The following is a 21,355-nucleotide window of genomic DNA, read 5'->3' on the forward strand; positions in this document are numbered from 1 at the left end:
TGGTTGTGGCCACTTGATTTCACATTTATGGTATATCTTAAGACAAAACAAAAATGTATGAATAACTATAGAAACACAAATATATTTCATACTAACTAGAAATCTTGCGTGTCAGATGAGTCTAAGTGACTGTCAGTTTTTTTAGCAGAGGAAAATGAAACTGAGTGTTTATTAATAGGAAAAGGTAGAATTATTTTGTACTGCAGGTGAAATATTTTTTTATTACCTATTTGTTAGACCTAGCTTCTTAAATAATTAGGAGAGACAAAAAGGTTTTAAGTAACATTCACAGTACATAGGTAGCAAGATAATTATACCCCAGAGTGTCTATAAGGTGTTAGCCACAGCTGAGCTTTTTTTTTTTTTCTTTTTCTTTTTCTTTACGCGGGCCTCTCACTGTTGTGGCCTCTCCCGTTGCGGAGCACAGGCTCCGCGGCCGTGGCTCACGGGCCCAGCCGCTCCGTGGCATGTGGGATCTTCGCGGACCGGGGCACGAACCCGTGTCCCCTGCATCGGCAGGCGTACTCTCAACCACTGTGCCACCAGGGAAGCGCCAGCTGAGCATTTTTAAATGATCATAATCCCAGGAGGTCTAATTATTTCATAGTTTACATTTGCTTAATCAGAATATATATTGAATGGTCACTCCATCTTTTTGATGGAAACTTTTATTTCATAGTTGGTTTTAGAAGTTTAGAAAAAGCAAGAAAAGAAACCACGTTAACCACATTAACCACACAAGTTATTCTCTGCAAAATTCACCTTGGAATAATACAGGCATAATGGATATATTGTAACTTCGTTCTATGAAATCAAACTTTTGTACACCTGCCTCATGTGTTACCTTTTTTATTTAAAAAAAAAACAGGGAAAAGTTCATACAGTTCTCAGTTCTTTATGAGAAATAGCCATCTTGGTGAAGAAGGGCTTGTTTTGTCTTTTCTGTTAGTATAGGAGGATAGCACTGACGGTGTTCCCATGTGGTTAGGTCCTCACCCTCTGGAAATGATTGAGGCAGAGAGCGTGATGCCAGGGGTTTTTTTTCCTATTAAATACTTATTCATTTTCTCATTGGGGTGCATGTATCTTTTTGAATTAGTGTTTTGGGATGTTTTACATATATATCTATATATATACACACACACCCAGGAGTGGAATTGCTGGGTCATATGTTAGTTCTGTTTTTAGTTTTTGGAGAAACCGCATGTTTTCCACAGTGGCTGCACCAGTTTACACCCCCACCAACAGTGTACGAGGGTTCACGTTTCTCCACATCCTCACCAACATTTGTTATATGTGTTCTTTTTGAAGATAGCCATTCTGACAGGTGTAAGGTGATATTGTGGTTTTGATTTGCGTTTCCCTGGTGATTAGCGATGTTGAGCATCTTTCCATGTGCCTGTTGGCCGTCTGCATTTCCTCTTTGGCAAAATGTCTATTCAGTTCTTCTGCCCATTTTTTAATCAGGTTGTTTGGTTTTTGATGTTGAGTTGTATGAGCTGTTTATATCGTTTACAAATATTTTCTCCCATTCAGTAGATTGGTCTTTTCATTTTGTCATTAGTTTCCTTTGCTGTGCAAAAGCTTTTAAGTTTAATTAGGTCCCATTTGTATATTTTTGCTTTTATTTCCTTTGTTTTAGGAGATGCATCCAAAAAAATATTGCTCAGATTTATGTCAGACTGTTCTGCCTTTGAGGAAAACTCAGACTTCTTAAACTTGCATATCTCTTGAAATTTTGAATCATACTCTCCTTGGTCTTTGGTTCTGTATGACTTAAAGTCAGGTCCTTGGGACTTTAACTTCCTGGCAGTATATTGAGGCTAATGTTAGAGCTAGTTGGACTTCATCCAGCAGATTTAAGACAAATAAATGAGGAGCTATTATAGGGCCTATTGTTGATGAAGTAGAAACAATTTTCAGCTGAATGCTAAATGGCTTCAAAGAGTATGGTGCCTAGTAATTTATTTTGTGTTTTTTAACTACACATGGAAACAGAAGAGAAAAGCCTGATCTTGGAATGACTGATTTAGGCCTGCCAAACAATTACAGGTATCACTAACATAGGAACTTAAAATTATCGAGGTGATCTCTATGTAATATTGAAACAAGATCAGTGGAGATTCACGTGTTGACTTTTAAGTAGTTTTAAAGCTAATATGCTGCTTTTTTTCTTAATTAAGGGAGACTTGAAAATTACTTAAATTACTGGTGGTTTTTTCAGCATTAGAAGTAGTGAAAATATACAGATAGGATTTTTTTTTTGGCTGAATTGGGTCTTTGTTGCTGAGTGCAGGCTTTCTCTAGTTGCGGCAAGTGGGCTTCTCACCGCGGTGGCTTCTCTTGTTGCGGAGCATGGGCTCTAGGCTCACGGGCTCAGTAGTTGTGGCACACAGGCTTAGTTGCTCTGTGGCATGTGGAATCTTCCCGGACCAGGGCTCGAACCCGTGTCCCCTGCATTGGCAGGCAGATTCTTAACCACCGCGCCATCAGGGAAGCCCGCACATAGGATGTTGTAATGCTGTGAAAAAGAGACTACTTTGATTGTATTTGTATATAGTTTTTATGTTTTAAATGACCTATGGGTTACATTAAATTCCTGAAGAGAATATAGTACAAATTAGAAAGTTTTAAACACAGACTTGTCATCTGGCACACTAATTTTAGATTGTCATAGATTAATCCGCTTCACTATTTAATGGCCTGAAGGAGGAAAGGAGCTAATTTAAACTGGATTAGTGTATTCTACACTGTTAAAGCATTCCCAGATAGATCCTAAAAATTAAAGATGGAAAAGACTGGTAATTTGATTTTTACACAGGTGATTGGATTTCCTATAATTGATATATATAGGGGTTCAGGGTTTGTTTTCGTGATGTGGGTAAATGCAAGTGTTAATCCATTGTATAAACATTTGAGTGCCTAGAACACCTGTTCTATGCAGGTGTGCCAGATACTAGAAATACAGTGGTGAGCAAGACAGATGGCTCCTAAAATTTCGTGTTATTAAAATGTAGTGGGCTGAATTACATGGTCTAAATTTGACCAGGAAAGTGGCTTGTGTATTAACATGTGCTTTGTTTCTAAGTAGTGGTGTTTTTATATTTACTTTTCTCCATATATACATATCTCACTTGCAACAGATAATACTTATCTGCAAGATAACTATTAACTGGGATAAATGCAAGAGGATTTATAGACAAAAAATGGTTTGACGTTTATTGGAAACTTTTAAAAAATCAACTATATATTCTCAGTGAACAGAACATGGTATTTAAAACACCAGTTATTCAAATTAACATTTTTATTAGATGGGTAGTAGCAGTTTAATTTATTCAAACTTTTAAATGGTAAGAGTTATGAGAACAAAGGACCACACCTAACTCATTGAGGCTGGATTTGTGTCTTATTTTTTTTGTATCCCTCACAACTCTGCATATAGTCAGTGATGAGTGAATGGGTTCATTGAAGGTGTTTACCCGGGAGTGTTTTATCTTGGCAATTTTGATATAACCATTATACTAATAGAATTGAGAAAAATTGTTTAAATAAAAGGCTACTCTTTTTTTAAAAAAATAGCTGTTGTTTTGAGCATTTCAACTTTGTAGTAAATGAGTAAAAATGTGTCAAATTACAGGGTTTTTTTTTTAATACTTTAAGATTCTTTTAAGTTCTCTGAAGAAATCTCTTGGCCTCAAATTACCCAGCTTATTATAAGGTAATCTTTAGGTTTTATATTTGATTACTGGTTACTAAACTCTTCAGGAGAAGGACTTTTGTTTTTAATGAAAGTTCTTATCTGATAAACTCTTCAGGAACACAAATTAGTTTGTAGCATAACTAGTAATTGGACAAAGAAGTGTGGGGAAATTGCTTTTTCTGTATTTTATGAAGAATTAGGAAACATTCAGAGGTGATTCTTGATGAAAGGAATAAGCTATGCTGCCTTTTATTTTTTAAAATAAATTTATTTGTTTCTTTGTTTATTTTTGGCTGCATTGGATCTTTGTTGCTGTGTGCAGACTTTCTCTAGTTGCGGCGAGCAGGGGCTGCTCTTCGTTGCGGTGCGTGTGCTTCTCATCGCGGTGGCTTCTCTTGTTGCGGAGCACGGGCTCTAGGCGCGCGGGCTTCAGTAGTTGTAGCTCGCTGGGCCTAGAGCGAAGGCTTAGTAGCTGTGGCGCATGGGCTTGGTTGCTCTGGGGCATGTGTGATCTTCCTGGACCAGGGCTCGAACCCTGGTCCCCTGCACTGGCAGGCAGATTTTTAACCACTGCGCCACCAGGGAAGCCCCAGTAACATGTTATTTTAAAAAGCAGTCGAAGCTGATCTTGTTTAAGGTACCAAATCATTTTCAGGTTTTGGAAATTATATAAGAAGTTGATACGGAGAGAAGGTAAGAAAGGGAAAAGTTTGTTTTTCTGCTTATATCTAAATGAGGATAAGTTTTTAGAAAATTATTTTAAAATGTAAAAAATAAAATAATTACTTAGAGGAAAACTGATACTTGCAGAAACTTGAACTCATTAGTTATGTGGCTCATCTTGGTGTAACTCATACTTGTAATATTTATCCTTTACCTAGCATAGGTATAAATCTGAGTAATATTTTGAACCAAAATGACTTTCTCTACTCCATTGTCCTTTCTTCTTCTTCTTCTTCTTTTTTTTTTTTTTTTTGCGGTACGCGGGCCTCTCACTGTTGTGGCCTCTCCCGCTGTGGAGCACAGGCTCCAGACTCGCAGGCTCAGCGGCCATGGCTCACGGTCCCAGCCGCTCTGCGGCATGTGGGATCTTCCCTGACCGGGGCACGAACCCGTGTCCCCTGTATCGGCAGGCAGACTCTCAACCACTGCACCAGCAGGGGAGCCCTCTTATTATTTTTAAAAAGCAATTTTATTGAGATAAATCTGCATACAATAAAACTTACTCATTTAAAATGTGCAGTTTTAGTTACGAGAGTTGAAAATAGTTGTGTAACCATCACTTTGATCGTGATGTGGAGCATTTCTGTCACACTTTGGAGTTAATCTTGTCTCCTACCCCTGGTCCCTGGATCTGCTTTCTGTCATAGTTGCTTTTTGTAGCAATTCATATAAATTGACTCATACATTATATAGTCGTATCTGTCTTTTTTCACTTAGCATAATAATTTGGAGATTCACCCATGTTGTTATGTTCATAAGTAGTTCATTTCTTGTTATTACTGAATAGTATTCCATTGTGTGGATATACTGCAATTTGTTTATCCATTCACATTTGAAGGATATTTGGATTGTTTCCAGTTCTTGGCTACTATAAATAAGGCCACTATGAACAATTGAGTACACGTCTTTTCAGGGACATGTGTGTAAATACCTGTAAATGGGAGCTTTGCTGTAGTTTAAATGTAAGGCCTTGTCTCTTAGTTTTGATGGGGGAGATAGAAAAATTTATGTTAAACCAGAAGGTCAAAATTTATCTCAGGGAAAGAGTCAAATTGCCAGCTATTACTCCTATTCTTATACTTCTGTTTTATTCTTTATCTTCCTTCCCCCCAAAAAAGGCTATTACCTTTTCCCTTAACTAAAACGTCTTATAAAATGGCATTCCTTATTTAAAACTCAAATTTATAAGAATATGCTAATTTCTTTTCAGCACAGTTGTTCTCAAAGGGCTTTTTTTTTTTTTAAGTATAGTTGATTTACAATGTTGTGTTAAGAATATGCTAAATTTTGAATGGGCTAGTTGAACCATGGCTATTTTATACATTTCCTGTCCCCTACCCCCTAGTATTTCCACCTCCTACTAAACTTTATTGTTTTGGAGCCTTTTTTCATTTCTTTCTATAGCACCCCCTTTCTCTTCAGAATAGGGACCTGTATAGTACACATGACTTAAGGGAAATACAGAAGAAGCTACAGATAAAGGTTCATGATTTGTCATGTCATATATTAGGGGTTTACTGGAGATTGAGATGCAGACCATGTTGATCTGACTTAATGAAACCTGTGAAGTAAGCTGTATTTGCTGACTCATCTATATATGTTATAATCTCTTCTGCAGTGTAGTTAAGAATTGATTTAGAAGCAGGTGATACCTGAAAACTTGCTCCCTGCCCTCCCAAATATATTCATATGTATACATACAAATGCCCGTATACACATCCCATATTTCTTAAGTTATTTTGAGTTGGTCAGATTTCACTCACGGTGTGGGTTATTCTAATCCTTTTATTATAACAGCATTTACTGCAGCATTTAGGGAAACGGAGTTTGAATTGAGGTCAGAGGAAAAATTTGGAGAGTTAGCAGGTAGATTGGGTAGGGTAGAGTATTTGACACATGCTACCTGAGAAAAAGGGAGAGAAGGCAGGGAGTGGAATAAAATAATTTTGCCTGTTTTGCAGTTGGGCATTCTACAAGTACTTATTAAAATTAAAATGCCTTTTTTTTTAACAAGGTAATGTTTGGTGCTGTTGAGTTACAAAGATTAATCTGATATAGAGCCTGCCTGAAAGAAGGCCACACGGCTCAGTAACACTGTTCCAGACCTGGAATTAACTAAAGTACCAGTAAATATTGTACCAGTTAACGTTGCTCATACCTGATAAGAGGGTATATCCAGATTAGTATAGGAGACTAAAATTCAGCCCTTTGTCCCAGGTCAGCTTTGTCCTGACCCTTCAGTTTTGCTGGCTATCTACCCCTCCAATTCCTGCCTCTGTCTCTGTTAGACTGTGAGCTAAGTGACGTGTTGTTCTATTCTGCTCCTTTACAAGGTGGATTGTTTGTGAGATTTCCTACTAGAGAGACTGCTGTTCTGAGCGTCCTGACAAGTAAAACAAAAATGGAGTACGGGCATAGACTGCAAATAATTACAATATAGTCAAAGCGGTGCTCTTAACAACTGTCGCAGCCTTACAAAGACTGACTCTTATAGTAGGTAAAAGACAATCCAAAGTAAGTTAAAACAAGGGAAAATAGGTTAAGCCATTGGAGAGGAAGGAGAACATGAAATTAGTGAGGTGATAGTGAGGATTTTCTCCTTTATGCACATTTTATTTTATTCATTTTCTCTCTTTTTTTTCCACCTCTTTCCTCCCTCTCCTTTATTTTGTGGTTTTATGCCACTGAAATGTTTGTGTTTTATCCATTTGTGTTTTGGCCTCTCAGTGATAAACATTTTGTTATCTTGTCTTTTCCAGGTGCTCTGTAGGTCAGTGTGTGCTTTGCTGGCTTCTTATTGGCATTACAGAGTTTGGGTGGGACATTTGTTTTAGTATTTCCCTTGTATATTATTGATCACTCAACTCTTGCTTTGGTATTGCTTTGCTACCTGGCATAACTAGAAATTAACTTAATTTGGAGTTTTTAACAAGGACACACCTGCTACTGCATATCCAACTGAGGAATAGCCCTGCTTTATTGGAGAAGTTTGTCTCTTTAACTGCAATAGAATAAGAAGGTTGAGAGGAGGCATTCACTTGACTCATAAGCATTCACATCTGATGTTTTCAATGAGAGCACTATTTCTTACAGTTGATTAAAATGGATAATCACAAATCAGTTTAGATTGCCATTGAATTAGAGTTTGAGTGTATGGAGATGAGATAGGAAATAATAGTTCACTTGTTATTGTTAGGTATTTGGTTGAAATCCTTAGAACATCAGGTCCAAATATTTATTTTTCTCAGGTCTTATTTTGAAATAATCTCAAATTTATAGGAAGTTGCATTAATAATACAAATAATTCCCATATACCCCCGGCAAGATTCACTCATTGTTAACATTTTGCTACATTTGTGCTATCATTCTGTTATATTATTTTTTTTTCCTAACTGAGAATAAGTTGCATGCATCTTGTCCCTTTACCATATAGTACTTAGACATATACTTTCTAAAAACAGCATTCTTATATTTTCAAGGACATTCCAGTTATCATATCAAGGAAATTTAACACTGATATAATATAATTCTCTAATATACAGCCCACATTCAGATTTCTCTAGTTTCCTCAGTAATGTTCTTTAATAATTTTTTTTCCAGTCTAAGATCCAACCCACAATATTCATTGTGTTTAGTTGTCATGTCTCTATTTTCCTTTAATCAGAACCATTTCCTTAACCTTTCTTTGTCTTTTATGACACTGATACTTTTGAAGAGTGACAGACCATTTATTTATAGAATATCCCTCAATCTGGGTTTCTCTCATGTGTCCTTGTGATGAAATTTAGGAAATATAGTAGTTTGGGCAGGAATGCTACATTACTGCTATGTGCTTCTCAGGGCATCACATCAGGAGGCATATGTCCATTTGTCCTGTTTTCAGTGATACCAACTTCGATCTTTTGGGGGGGTTTTTGGGGGTTTTTTTGTTGTTTTTTTTGTGGTACGCGGGCCTCTCACTGTTGTGGCCTCTCCCGTTGTGGAGCACAGGCTCCGGACGCGCAGGCTCAGCGGCCATGGCTCACGGGCCCAGCCGCTCCGTGGCATGTGGGATCTTCCCGGACCGGGGCACCAACCCGTGTCCCCTGCCTCGGCAGGCGGACTCTCAACCACTGCGCCACCAGGGAAGCCCTATAAAGAAACATTTGAGTTATTTTGAATGAATCCTAAAACCTTTATCCATCTTTTATGGCATAGCAAATACACAGTCAATTTTCAGCATTAAGTAGAACTTTAAAAATTAGCCAGTGAATTTTGAGTGTTTGGATTCTATTTCTTATGATGTTTTAAAGCCATGTTGTTAATATAAATAGTAAATTTACTCTGTAAAATCCTAAAACTTTTCCTAAAATTTACTATAGAAATTGGGGTTAATAATATACCTTTATGGGGGGAAAATAGTTATCTAGCTATTTTAGGACATATTGATTGAACACAGTTTTATTTTCCAGACAAGCTTTCTATAACACTTGAGTAACCTGTCGCAGTAATTATACTATAGAAATTTTAATCTGTGGGGAAATGTGGTGTAACCCTTCATTGTAAATGTTAGAAATATGGCTCCTCTTTCTGTCACAACGGGACCAAGAGTCTCTTTCTCCTCAGTCAGGAGGGTCCCAAAGGATATTCTTGGGACACTGAGGGCACCCCGCTATCTCCTTGTAAAAGTTGTTCTTTAATTGGTGGCTCTTTATGCTAAAGAAATTAGCTAAACTTTAGAAAAAAAGAAAAATACCTAGTTTTGCTTACTTTGGGTACAAATGATTATAAAAAGTAATTCTTCCTTACCTAGCCTGTGGCCAGGTGAAGAAAAATCTATATGTTAAAGTTACATATTGTCAAATTATACATTGGTGTCAGATAGCAAATGAAATGTTTTTCTTAATTTTACATAGCAGCCCTTTTATAGCTATAATAGTGAAAGCACTCCTTAAAAGTTTAGACAATTAAAATGTACATAGTCAGTTTGAACTGTCTCAACTCTGTTTCATGTTAAATGTGTTACAAGAATGAATCTGAAGTCTGCTGCAGTAAAACACTGAAGGCTTTAAAATGTTTTCTTGCATAAAACTCAAAGTTTAGCTGCTTATGAGGGTAGGGAAGGCAGGAAGCTAATGTCTGTCTCAAGATACAGGACAGCTGTTTGCTCATCAACCTCAACTGTGTGAGTAGACTTAAGCCTGTAACCCTATGTAATTAGGCATAATAATTTAAAATTTTTTAAATCTAAAGTGCTTAAAGATAACACATCAGTGTGATGAGATTTTTTTAGGGTCTATTTTTTTTCTGGTGGGTGCGATGTTGAGGGTAGAGTGGGTGGTAGATTTTTATTTATAAAATATTTTTGAGAATATCACTTAATAACCATGCATCTTTTTTCATCATTATTCCATTCCTGTGAAGCAAAAGAATATAAATCTTTAGATCCCTTTATTTTGCAGTTGATTTCAGCCTTTTAAAATTAATACTTTAACCAAACAGTCATGAAAATGTATTTTGGGAATATGATGTTAGATATTAATATAGAAAATTGCTCTTGGAAATAATTAAATAACTTAAATTATAATTAATAATTTTTTTAAATTTATTTATTTGACTGTGTTGGGTCTTTGTTGTAGTTCACGGGCTTCTCACCGCAGTGGCTTCTCTTGTTGTGGAGCACGGGCTGTAGGCACACAGGCTCAGTAGTGGTGGCATGCGGGCTCAGTAGTTGTGGTGCACAGACTTAGTTGCTCCACGGCATGTGGGATCTTCCCGGACCAGGGATCGAACCAGTGTCCCCTGTATTGGCAGGCGGATTCTAACTGCTGCGCCACCAGCGAAGTCCCTAAACATGACATTTCTTGATGACACACAGCTGTATTTGTCTGGAACATGAAAGATTGGTCTTGCATCAGATGTAACTCCACAAAAGAGGAGGAAAGGAAGCAAAAATATGTCTTAAAGAATGTTGGTGAAAGTTAGGTATATTTTCTTTGGGTTTTAGGTAAAGTGATTTTTAGCAAATTCAGCAAAGTCATTGTAATGTTATTTTAAAATAAAGGCATGGATGGGTGAATTAAGTGGTGTTGCAGGTTTTGAGTTCTGTCGGTAGTGACTGCTTCTTGGATTAAAGTGAGCCATTTTTTTACATTTAGATGCTGGTAGAGTGCTTTCTAATCTAGAAGCACTGGTAGTGTTATGGATGGTGCATTAAGTCTTTCAGGAAGGATTAGGTGTCAGTGGTTTTATTGTAAGAGAATCTCCTGTGTTCGGGATGATCCTACTAAAGCCTAAAAGTAGTCTGGGTTTCAGCACTGACCATCACTCTCACTGTGTGTTTAGAAACATGGTGGGTGTTGTGGGGGGAGGTTGTAGCAAGAAGTAGAAACACAGCTTTATGTTCTGTAAGAACTTGCTGTTTACTGGAATCTAATCAGGGGCCTGAACACATCTGAACAGATACCCATTCTAACTGAAAATGGGAAAGGGGGAGATTATTTTAAAAGATATGTGAAAATCTTGTGGAATTGGCAAGAAGTTTACAGCTTTGGTACCTTTCTATGTGTTTGGTGTTCTTCCTCTTCTCCACCCCAACCTTTTCAGATTGGTTCATTGGGTCAGTTTTTCACCCGTGTCTACATAACTTTTCTGGAGATATTATCCCATGGTACCAATGGAGCAACAAGAGTTAAGACCTGTAGGTAGTACAGGTTGTATTAAAAGGAAATGTTAACAAGGAGTCAATAGTTGGCAAGTCTAACTGCAATTTCTTTAACTGATTAGGAAGCAGGGAGGGGGCTGATAATATTACCTTCCTCATACAGATATGGTGAAACTAAATGAGACAGTTCATCTAAAGTGCTTAGCACAGGGTCTAGTACATAACAGCTAATGTTTTCAGTGAGTACTTACTAATGCATATCGAAGTATGTACTTTTCTAATCTGATTTTTTAATTTAGGGAGAAGGTTTGGAGAACTTAAGATTAAATGATGACCTATGGATACCTCACTCAGAGCATTTAATTCAGAGGTGGAGTGGCTGTCTGACTGGGCTGGTAGTTATGCCCTAAACTGTTCATGATATTCTATTAACCTTAGATTGGCTTACTGTTGAGCATTGTATGTTTTTAATCAGGAGCTTAGAATAGTTTTTCCGTATTTGTTTTAGCCATTTGAACCCTTTGTTCAAATGAAGTCTTTTACAGAAACCTGGTATTTAAAAATAGTAAAAAGGAACTGTTCTTGAAGCAGAAATGTTCAACCCAATCTACCATCTCAGTTTTCTCCTCACCTGTGCCCTCTGCCTTGGCAATCATTGATAGAATGCATAGTTATAAGAAGTAAAAGCACACTTATGAGAAATTAATTTAGTGAATGATTGCCTGAATGGATAAGCATGCATAATCCCATACACACCCTTAGATGTTTTAAGATTTTATTTTTGACTCTGGCTGCTTGTAGACTGGCTGTTAACTGAAGTTGACCATGATACTGGTTTATCTTGAAAGGTGGTACTAATAAACAACCCCAGAAACTTGTATTTTACTTTACAGATATTGTTGACCATACCACATATCACATTGTGTTCTCCTTATAAACTATATGTGAAATACTCACTCTTATGTTATCTGAGTCAAGGTTAATTGTATTTCTGAGTGAATGATTTCATTTTTCTTTTGAATATTGTACCTCTTAACTAGTCATATCCTTTGCATTGGCTGTTAGGAAGAGTAGAGTCAGCTGAATGGCTTCTAATTAGTAAAAAAGCCCTATGGGCATGCGTTTTGTTTTGACAATATACCTGACCCCTCATTTTTTCTACCACTTTGTCTTGGATTGACCATTTTTGCTTCTGTCTAATGTCATATAGCATGCATTTTAAAAGTCACCTTAAATCCTTTTCAACACACCATGAAGTATATAAAAAATCATAGTGATGCGTTTAGTGAACAGCACTTGTTAAACCCTCCGTCCCATTATAGGGTGATGCTTATAGGTTTAAATTCAGACACCTTAGCGTGGATACAAAGCCTTCACTATATGGCCTTACTGTTTCTAGGATTAGTCCATCCTGTATTCCAGACACACAGGATTCTCTCCCCTGATAAGATACCGTACTTACTTTATCCTGCCCCATAAGTATAAGTAGTAGGTATAAGCACTTACTAATCAATGTATCCTTTTATAAACTTTGGTAGGAGGATGTTAGAAACCTTTCCCTCACACTTGTAATCAAGAAATCAGCTCGGTAGGAAGTAAGGTTAAGAGATCTCCTAACAGGCGATCACTGTCTGTGAGACAAAGGACACCTTTTATGTACCTGCCCTTTGTGAGCTGTGGGTAAAGAAGGAGTCTTGGATTTATGACTGTAAGATGTTATGGAAAAACCCGAACGAACTTTTTGGCTAACACAATATTTGTGGCTTCTTTCTCACAACTAAAGTGGAGTTGAGTAGTTACCACAGACTATATGGCACACAAAGCCTAAATTATTTACTTATCAGGCCCTTTAGAGGAAAACTTTACCAACTCGTAATATACAGTGTTGGGGATACAACCCTGAAAAAACTAAATAATCATTTTGTGTATTTTATTTGGTTTTTCTCTTTTTCTATTAGTCTTTACAGACTATATTATCAGTTCATCGTTCATATTTCAATTCATATTGAAATTCGATGTTGGTTACTATAAATAGCTCTCATAACTCTGAGTTTGTGGGGTATGTGTCCTTAGTAGGCCTTTCCCTGAAATGAGAAACTAAGAGCCGTATGCCCAGATTCTGTCCAAGGGTAGACTTCAATTTGGGGTATGTGGGTAGGAAACTAGAATGAGGGAAGACTTTACTGTGCAGTACCAGTATCCCACAATAGGTCAAAGAGGAAGAATACAATGAAGTATAATTAGTTTCAAGATTTAATAAAATTAGTACTTTTATTGTTTAATCAAGAATATTCATAAGTGGTACTTTTTGGGGGGGAAGAAGGTAAGAGTATGGTGATGAAGAATACAGTGGCTGCTGACTGCTAGTACAGTTTGGTGCATGAAGCCAAGGCTCCAGCTTGTTTTACCTTCCCTTGCTTTTACGCTGCCAGTCGACACAGTGAAAAGGCAAATAACAAGTTCTTATTTTTATGAAAATAGTTTTGACCCCCTGGGCCTCTGAGAGAATCTCAGGGATCGGATCCCCAGGGGGTCCACAGATAAGCTTTGAGAATTACTGACCTAGGGCATGGACTCTAGCCAGACTGCTAAGGTTGACTCTTAGTTCCATCACTTACTACTAGCTGTATGACTTAAGCAATTTACTTTAACCTCTCCATGCTTGTCTGTGATATGGTGATAATACCTATTGCCTAGGTTTGTTATGAGGATAAAGGAGTTGAGGTTTATAAACGTGCTTAGAACAGTGCTTGGCACATAAAGCACTATATAAATATTATTAAATAAAACCAAATGGTAAATCCGGTTATTTGTATAAAAAGTGTTATACAAAGTTTCAGAAGAACAGGAGAGATTTAAATTCAGAGATTGACCATACAATGGAAGAAATCAGGGAGAAACATTCATTTACAAGTATTGGAAACTAAGTTGGAGATTTGCCTTAGGAGAAGAGATTTCTTAAAGGGGCTGGGGACAGAGAGGTGAAGCACAAAGTCATGCGTGTTGAGTTATGAGGTTTAAGGTCAGAGAAGAAGAAATAAAAAGAAGGTTCATACAAGTGGATCTTGCATACATAGAGCTTATTTTGTTAGTCTTTTGGAGAATAAAAGTGAATGAAAGCCCATGAATGTGGAAACCAATGGGAAAATTTGAGTGGGTTCCCCATTTTGCAAAAAAAGGTATTGGGTTGCCTTGTGCAGATAGTAACTAATTCTTTAAGATATGCAATATGGAACCTAGGTCGGTTTGAGAACATAAAATTGACTGCAACTTTAATTATAAAACTACTAGGTTTGGTATGCCAACTTAAGCAAATTGCTAAATGAACCTCTCTCTGAGTGAAATGAATTAGAAAAGATACCCCAAAACTTAGAGTGTGAGGCTAAGCATCTTTGTTCAGTGTACAAACTGTATAACATATGTATTGGGCCCTGCTGGCAAATCTAGATCTTTTCTCAAACAGCAAATTCAGTTTCTTTAAAAAGAGCCTATTGCAGCCTGTTTGCCTTGTGGTAAATTCTTGGTTACCACAGGTTGTAGTACAAGGCTGCGCTACCTTGCCAGCACAGTTTCATTCATGCATTCAACAAATATTGAATGTCTACCATGTGCCAGGCATTATTTTAAGCATCAGTGAATAAAATGGACAGAATCTGCTGTTACAGAGGTGACATTTTAGTAAAGGGACGAGAGATAAGTGTAATTTAATAGTAAATTAAGATCAAAGGCATTGAAGAAAAATAAAACTGGAAAGGGTAATAAAGGATGCTGGTTGCAATTTTAAATGGGGTAAAGGAAGCCCTCTCTCAGAAGATGACATTTGAGCAAAGGTCCTGAAGGAGATGAGGGGACCTAGTTGTAGTGACTTCTGGAGGGTAGAAGTTACAGCAGTTACAAAGGCCTTATGACAGGAGCATAGCTGGCATATCTGTATATGATCAGGGAGGAGTGGGAGAGGAGGTCAGGTAATGGGGGAACAGATTATAAAAGAGCCTTTAAGTCATGGTAAGGAGTTTGGCTTTTACTTGGTGAATTGAAGGATTTTGAGTAAGCAAGCAGTGTGATCTGCTTTAGATTTTAACATAATCACTGGCTGCTGTATTGAAAATACACCATAGGAAGATAAGAACAGAAGCAAGGAGACCTATATACCAGTAACTATATTAGTTATCAATTGCTATATAGCAAATTATTCCAAAAACTTCATGGTTTAAAACAACAAACACTTATTGTCTCACACAGTTTCTGTCAGGAATATAGACGTAGCTTAGCTGTGTAATTTTGGCTCAGAGTCTCTCATGAGGTTGCAGCTCAGAGATTAGCCAAGGTTGCAGTCATCCAAACACTTAACCAGGGCTGAAGGATTTGCTTCCAAGTTCACTCATGCACCTTTTGGCCAGAGACCTCAGTTCTCAGCAAGTGGGGCTGTCCTTATGACAGTGGTAGCCGCCTTCCCTGGAGTGAGTGATCTACGAGAGAGAGAGAGCAAGGCAGTAGCCATAATGTACAGTGTCTTTTATGACTAGACTCAGAAATGACAAACCAACACTTCCACAGTATTCTGTTGGTTATCCAGACCAACACTGATAAAATGTGGGAGGGGACTACAAAGGGCCAGAATATCAGGAGGCATGGGGATCATTGGGGGCCACCTTGGAGGCTGGCAACAAATAGAAAATGAAATTTTAAAAAGATACCATGTATTGCCTTTTAACAAATACCTAGGAATATCTACAAGAAATATGCAAGACCTGCATGAACACTGTCAAAACATTACAGGGAACTTAAAGAAGACCTAAATTTAAGAGTCTGCTGTGTTTGTACATCTGTAGATTCAGCACAACGCTAACAGGTCCCCCTCCCATAGAAATTGACAAACTGAATCTAAAATTTGTATGGAAATGTGGAAACTGCCAAGAATAAGCAACACAATCTTGAGGAAGAATAAAACTGATACCAGCTATCCAAAATCTATAATAACTTGAAACAGGATAGACAAAATAGACCAGTGGGATAGAATTGAGAGTCTAGGAAAAGACCCGCATTACATGTATGATAACCCATGTATGGACAAGAGTGAGACTGCAGTGCAGTAGGGAGAGGACAGTCTTTTCAATAAATGGATTTGGGTTAATTAGATAACCATATGGAGAAAAACATGAATCTTAATCCCTACCTTATTCCATACAAAAAATCAACTCCAGATGGATTACAGATCTAAATGTGAAAGGTAAAATAATAAAATTAATAGGAAAATAGAGAGCATCTTCGTGACCTTGGAGTAGGCAAAGATTTTTAAAATAGCTAACTATAAAAGGTAATTGTTAACAAAATCATATTAAGGTGAATTTTGGTTTCAAGACACCATTAAAAATGGAAAGACAAACCATCGTGGAAGGTAAAGTAAGCAAAAGGCAATCCAACAGAAAAAAGTACACAGAAAACTTAGACACTTAACAAAAGAGGATTTTAAGAATATTTAAAATAGAAAGGCAGATGTATTAATTTCTTAGGGCTGCAATTACAAATTAATACAAACTAGGGAGCTTAAAAACAACAAAAATTTATTCTCTCACAGTTCTGGAGGCCAGAAGTTCAAAATCAAGGGGTTGGCAGTGCCATGCTCTGTACAAGCTCTAGGAGAGAATACATTTCTTGCTGCCAGATTCTAGTGGCTGCATGCATTCTTTGGCTTGTGGCCACATCACTCCAGTCTCTGCCTTTGTCTTCACATCACCTTCTCCTCTGTGTCTCTCAAAACTCTCTCTGCCTTTCTCTTATAAGTATACATGTGATTGCATCTTAAGCCCAACCGAACAATCCAGACTAGCTCCTCTTCTTAAGATCCTTAACTTAATCATCTTTTGCCATATAAGATAGTATTCAGAGATTGCAGAGATTAGCACATAGACATGTCTTTGGGGCTACCATTTTGCCCAGTATAGCAGGCAGTACTAAGTATTGGTGAGGTATGGAGTAACCGGAATGCTCATACTTTGCCAGGGGCTCTAACGTTGCCAGGAGTGTGTAAATTTGTATAACCCGCTTTGGGAACTGGTAGTATCTGCTTAAAGGTGAACATACATATACCCTGTGACCCAACGTGTCCCCTCCTAGGTATATACTGAGCAGAAATGTGTATGTATGTTAGTCAAAAAACACATAAAATAATGTTCATAACAGCAATATTTGTCATAGTCATAAGCTGGAAAGTTCCCAAATCCCTGTCATCACTAGAGTAGATAGTGGTTTATTCATACAGTGTAATACAGTGTAATATACTAGATAGCAAAGAGAAGGAGTGGACTGTGGTTGGACACATTAGCGTGGTTGAATCTCAAAAACAATTTGAGAGAAGCCAGACACAATGTGTGTACACTGTATAATTCCATTTATTAAAAGTTGAAGAATAGGAAAAGCGAATCTAGAGTATTAGAAGTCAGCATAATGGTTATCCTTGGGGAAAGGATAATATTTGGAAAAGAGCATGAGGAAGCTTTTGAGGGGTACTGATGATAATCTGTTTCTTTTTTTTTTTTTTTTTTTTTTTTATTGCGGTACGCGGGCCTCTCACTGTTGTGGCCTCTCCCGTTGCGGAGCACAGGCTCCGGACGCGCAGGCTCAGCGGCCATGGCTCACGGGCCTAGCTGCTCCGCAGCATGTGGGATCTTCCCAGACCCGGGGCACGAACCCGTGTCGCCTGCATCGGCAGGCGGACTCTCAACCACTGTGCCACCAGGGAAGCCCGATAATCTGTTTCTTGATTGGGGTGCTTAGTTACCCAGTTGTGTTCAATTTGTGAAAATTTAAGCTTTACACTTGGGACTTGTATATGTTTAAAGAAAAAAAGAATGGGAGTTGTTGGTTACTTTTGTAGGTTTCTTTACTATAGGACATCTCAGTTGAACTAATGGGAGTATCTTTCATTTTGATATGCATTGATTATTCTGTTCTGTTTGAAAGTTTTAGTAGAGCAACTTGATTATAACATTTGTAAGGACTTTGAATTGCAAGTGACAGAAGCCCAAAGCAAACTAAAGCAAAATGAGAATTTGTTCACATAATTGGGAAGTCTGAGGGGTGGAGCTGTCCTCAGTAAGCCTTTGTCTTGGCTGTCTCCTTCCTACCCATTTTGGCTTTGCTTACCTTATTTTAATTAATTATGCGGCCTCTTTCTCCATTGTGGCAGAGACGGCCACCAGCAGCACCAGGTTTACATTGTATTGTCTTCAATGTAATCTCAGAGCAAAGTCTGCCTCTTTCCCAGTAGCACCAGTAAAATCCAGGAGGAATGAATGATTGGCTCAGATTGAGTCATAATGCCCAGGCTTGGATCACGTGCCCATCACTGAGACAGGTCTGGCCCTGAGGAGGAGGGCTTAAGCCTACCCAAAGCAAATGAAATGGTCTTCCCACAGGAACAAGAGGTTCTGTTAATCTGAAAGAGGAAGGAAACATACCAGGCAGACAGAAACTATCAGTTTCAGGAATATGGATGTCTTCCCAGTCCAGTTATTGAATGATTTTATAATTATTAAGATACCACGGATTTTATTTAGCCTTGGTGAATAGAAAACTGTGTGCTAAAATAGAGGACAGTTTGTACCAATAACATTACTGTCATTTTTCACATCATAGCTACAGCTTTCTGTATAAACTATACCTGGTGATACAGATTTGGATGAAATATTGCCTTTCATAGTTCTTTCCCCTTATTGGGTGATGAACATATACTTAAATAAGAGATGAGGCTTAGCAAGAGCAAATAATACTTTAAATTTACATTACTTGGATTAGAGACTCCCACAGTTAATAATATTACCTGTGCTTGAGTCCCATGTCTACCTAGCCTCCCCACATCATCTTCAGTGATGACCGCATTAAAGTCATTTGCTTATTTAATCCAGAGGTTGGCGGATTTTTGGTTCATCACCTGTTTTTGTTCAGCACATGAGCCAAGAATGGTTTTTGCATTTTTAAGTGGTGGGAGGAAAAATCAAAAGAGGGACATTTTATGATGTGAAAATTCTGTGAAATTCAAATTTTGGTGGCCATAAGTATAGCTCATTTGTTTACATATTGTCAGTGACTGCTTTTACACGACAACAGCCGAATTGAGTAGTTGTAACAGAGACTGTATGGTCCTGAAGCCTAAAATATTTACTGTCTGGTCATTTACCAAAAGGTTTGCCAACAACTGATATACACATTTTTGGGCAGAATGTGACAAATTAGAGTCAGATGATGGGAATGCCAATCAGAGTTTTTCTGAAACCTGTCTTCTTCAACTGGAGACACTTACAGTGGCTTCTTTTTGTGAGATTTATCATGCCAGTCAATGAAAACTTTCCTTATATCAATAACTGGGAGGTTTGTATATATTAGAATTAGCTTTGGAGTCTCTTATCCTTACATAACCTAGTATGTTGAAATTGATGAATTATTTGCTGGGAAGGAATATATAGTATCCTCAAAGATGTTATTCTCATGTTAGCTGGACTCATGCCTTTTTGTCTTTCAGCCCAAGAAACAGCAGGAAAGACAACCTGACATAGGGAACTGGGGACTGCTATACAGAGAGAGAACTACAAAGCATCCTCAGTGCAGTAGGAACCCTAATCCAAAGTCCCTATACTTTTATCAGAGTGAGTAGCGTTCGTCTCAACTGTTCTATATTGAGTCATACTTTCTGATCTATTTGCTTTATGAACTTTCCTAGATATTTTGTAATCTCTGCAAAGGTTCTTGACCTCCAGAACATATGTATGTTGCCCATATGATAGGTATCATCATAGGTTAAGATTAGGTAACTGAAAGTGAAGGTAGCCTTGAATTGGAGAGTATAAGCTCTATCTAAGAGCTCTATCTAAGGGTCCTAGCTGATTGGTTTTAATTTTGGGAACATCAGTCCACTGTTGTCAGGTCTTGCTGTTTTTCAAGAGAAGCTGGAAACCTGGGTTTTTTATTTGACATTCCCCAATTTCTGAATGCTAACAATAATTTTTAAAAGTTAATATGTGCTGGCTTACCAGACATGCCTGTGGGTCAGATTTAACTTGTTTGCCAGTTAACAACTTCTGTATTTAAGTCATCATTATAAATTATATATCCTCCCTATTTATTTCAGGAGCAGGGAGAAGAACAATGAAATGAAAAATTATATATGCCTTTTGTAACTGGCTTGGGTTACTGATCATTCTTGCTGAATGACTGTTTCAGTATATAAATTATGAGTACTGTGATTGAAACATTTTTCATCAATCTGTTGTCGCCCCTTTTCAATGGAAAATGACCATTTTTCGCCTGATGTGAATACTTCTAACAATAATGAAATGTGTTTATTCAACAAAATATTTTGTAATATTCATATAGGCATAAAGGGGATTTGAAGAAGAAACTGTTTAACTGGGAAATGATTTGTATACCTGTAAAGCACTTGAGTAATGGTAAGCTTAAGTGCCCCAAAAGGGTGGTGTACAGACAGCTTCTGTAGGAATACAGAGCAGAGGAGGATCGAGGTGGACAGAAATGAACCCAGAAGAAGTAGAATTTAAGCTGATTCCTTAATAAGATTGTTATAGGCAGAGTGAAGAAGCGGACAACATTTACGAAGGAAAGAGCAGTATGAGCTGGAAGCTTGTTTCCAGCAACGAGGATGATTTGTTTCAAACAGATAGGCGCAAAAGGACCCTCTGCTTTTAGGCAGAGCAGAGTTAGAGCAGTTACTGAGTTTCTGCTAGGTGCCAGGCACTATATGGAAGCTTTCTGTATACACTGTCTTAAATAAATATGAGCACACTTTTAAAAATAATTAATTAATTTAGTTTTGGCTGTATTGGGCCTTTGTTGCTGTGTACAGCTTTCTCTAGTTGCAGCTAGTGGGGGCTACTCTTCGTTGTGGTGCACCGGCTTCTCATTGCGGTGGCTTCTCCTGTTGCAGAGCACGGGCTCTAGGCGCCCAGGCTTCAGTAGTTGTGGCTCGTGGGCTCTAGAGCACAGGCTCAGTAGTTGTGGCACGTGTGTTTAGTTGCTCCAGGGCGTGTGGGATCCTCCAGGACCAGGGTTCGAACCCGTGTCCCGTGCACTGGCAGGCGGATTCTTAACCACTGTGCCACCAGGGAAGTTCTGAGCACACCTTTTTTTTTTTTACATCTTTATTGGAGTATAATTGCTTTACAATGGTGTGTTAGTTTCTGCTGTGTAACAAAGTGAATTAACTATACGTATACATATATCCCCATATCCTCTCCCTCTTGCATCTCCCTCCCACCCTCCCTATCCCATCCCTC

At 37.9% G+C, this 21,355-nt stretch overlaps 1 protein-coding gene across 4 annotated transcripts in view; it reads left to right on the forward strand.

Annotated features, from left to right (window-relative positions):
* Positions 1-21,355, forward strand: part of ZFAND6 (zinc finger AN1-type containing 6) — a 75,596-nt gene that overhangs the window by 31,296 nt on the left and 22,945 nt on the right. For 3 of the 4 annotated variants that reach the window (XM_060005324.1, XM_060005322.2, XM_060005323.1), the window contains one exon: positions 19,588-19,711. The exons of the other annotated variant lie outside the window; for it this stretch is intronic. The gene's annotated coding sequence lies outside the window, so the exon portion shown is untranslated. The remainder of the gene's footprint in view (positions 1-19,587; positions 19,712-21,355) is intronic. 4 annotated transcript variants of the gene reach the window in all.

The sequence above is a fragment of the Delphinus delphis genome, chromosome 2 (genome assembly GCF_949987515.2).
Source record: "Delphinus delphis chromosome 2, mDelDel1.2, whole genome shotgun sequence".
NCBI classification, from domain to species: domain Eukaryota; kingdom Metazoa; phylum Chordata; class Mammalia; order Artiodactyla; family Delphinidae; genus Delphinus; species Delphinus delphis.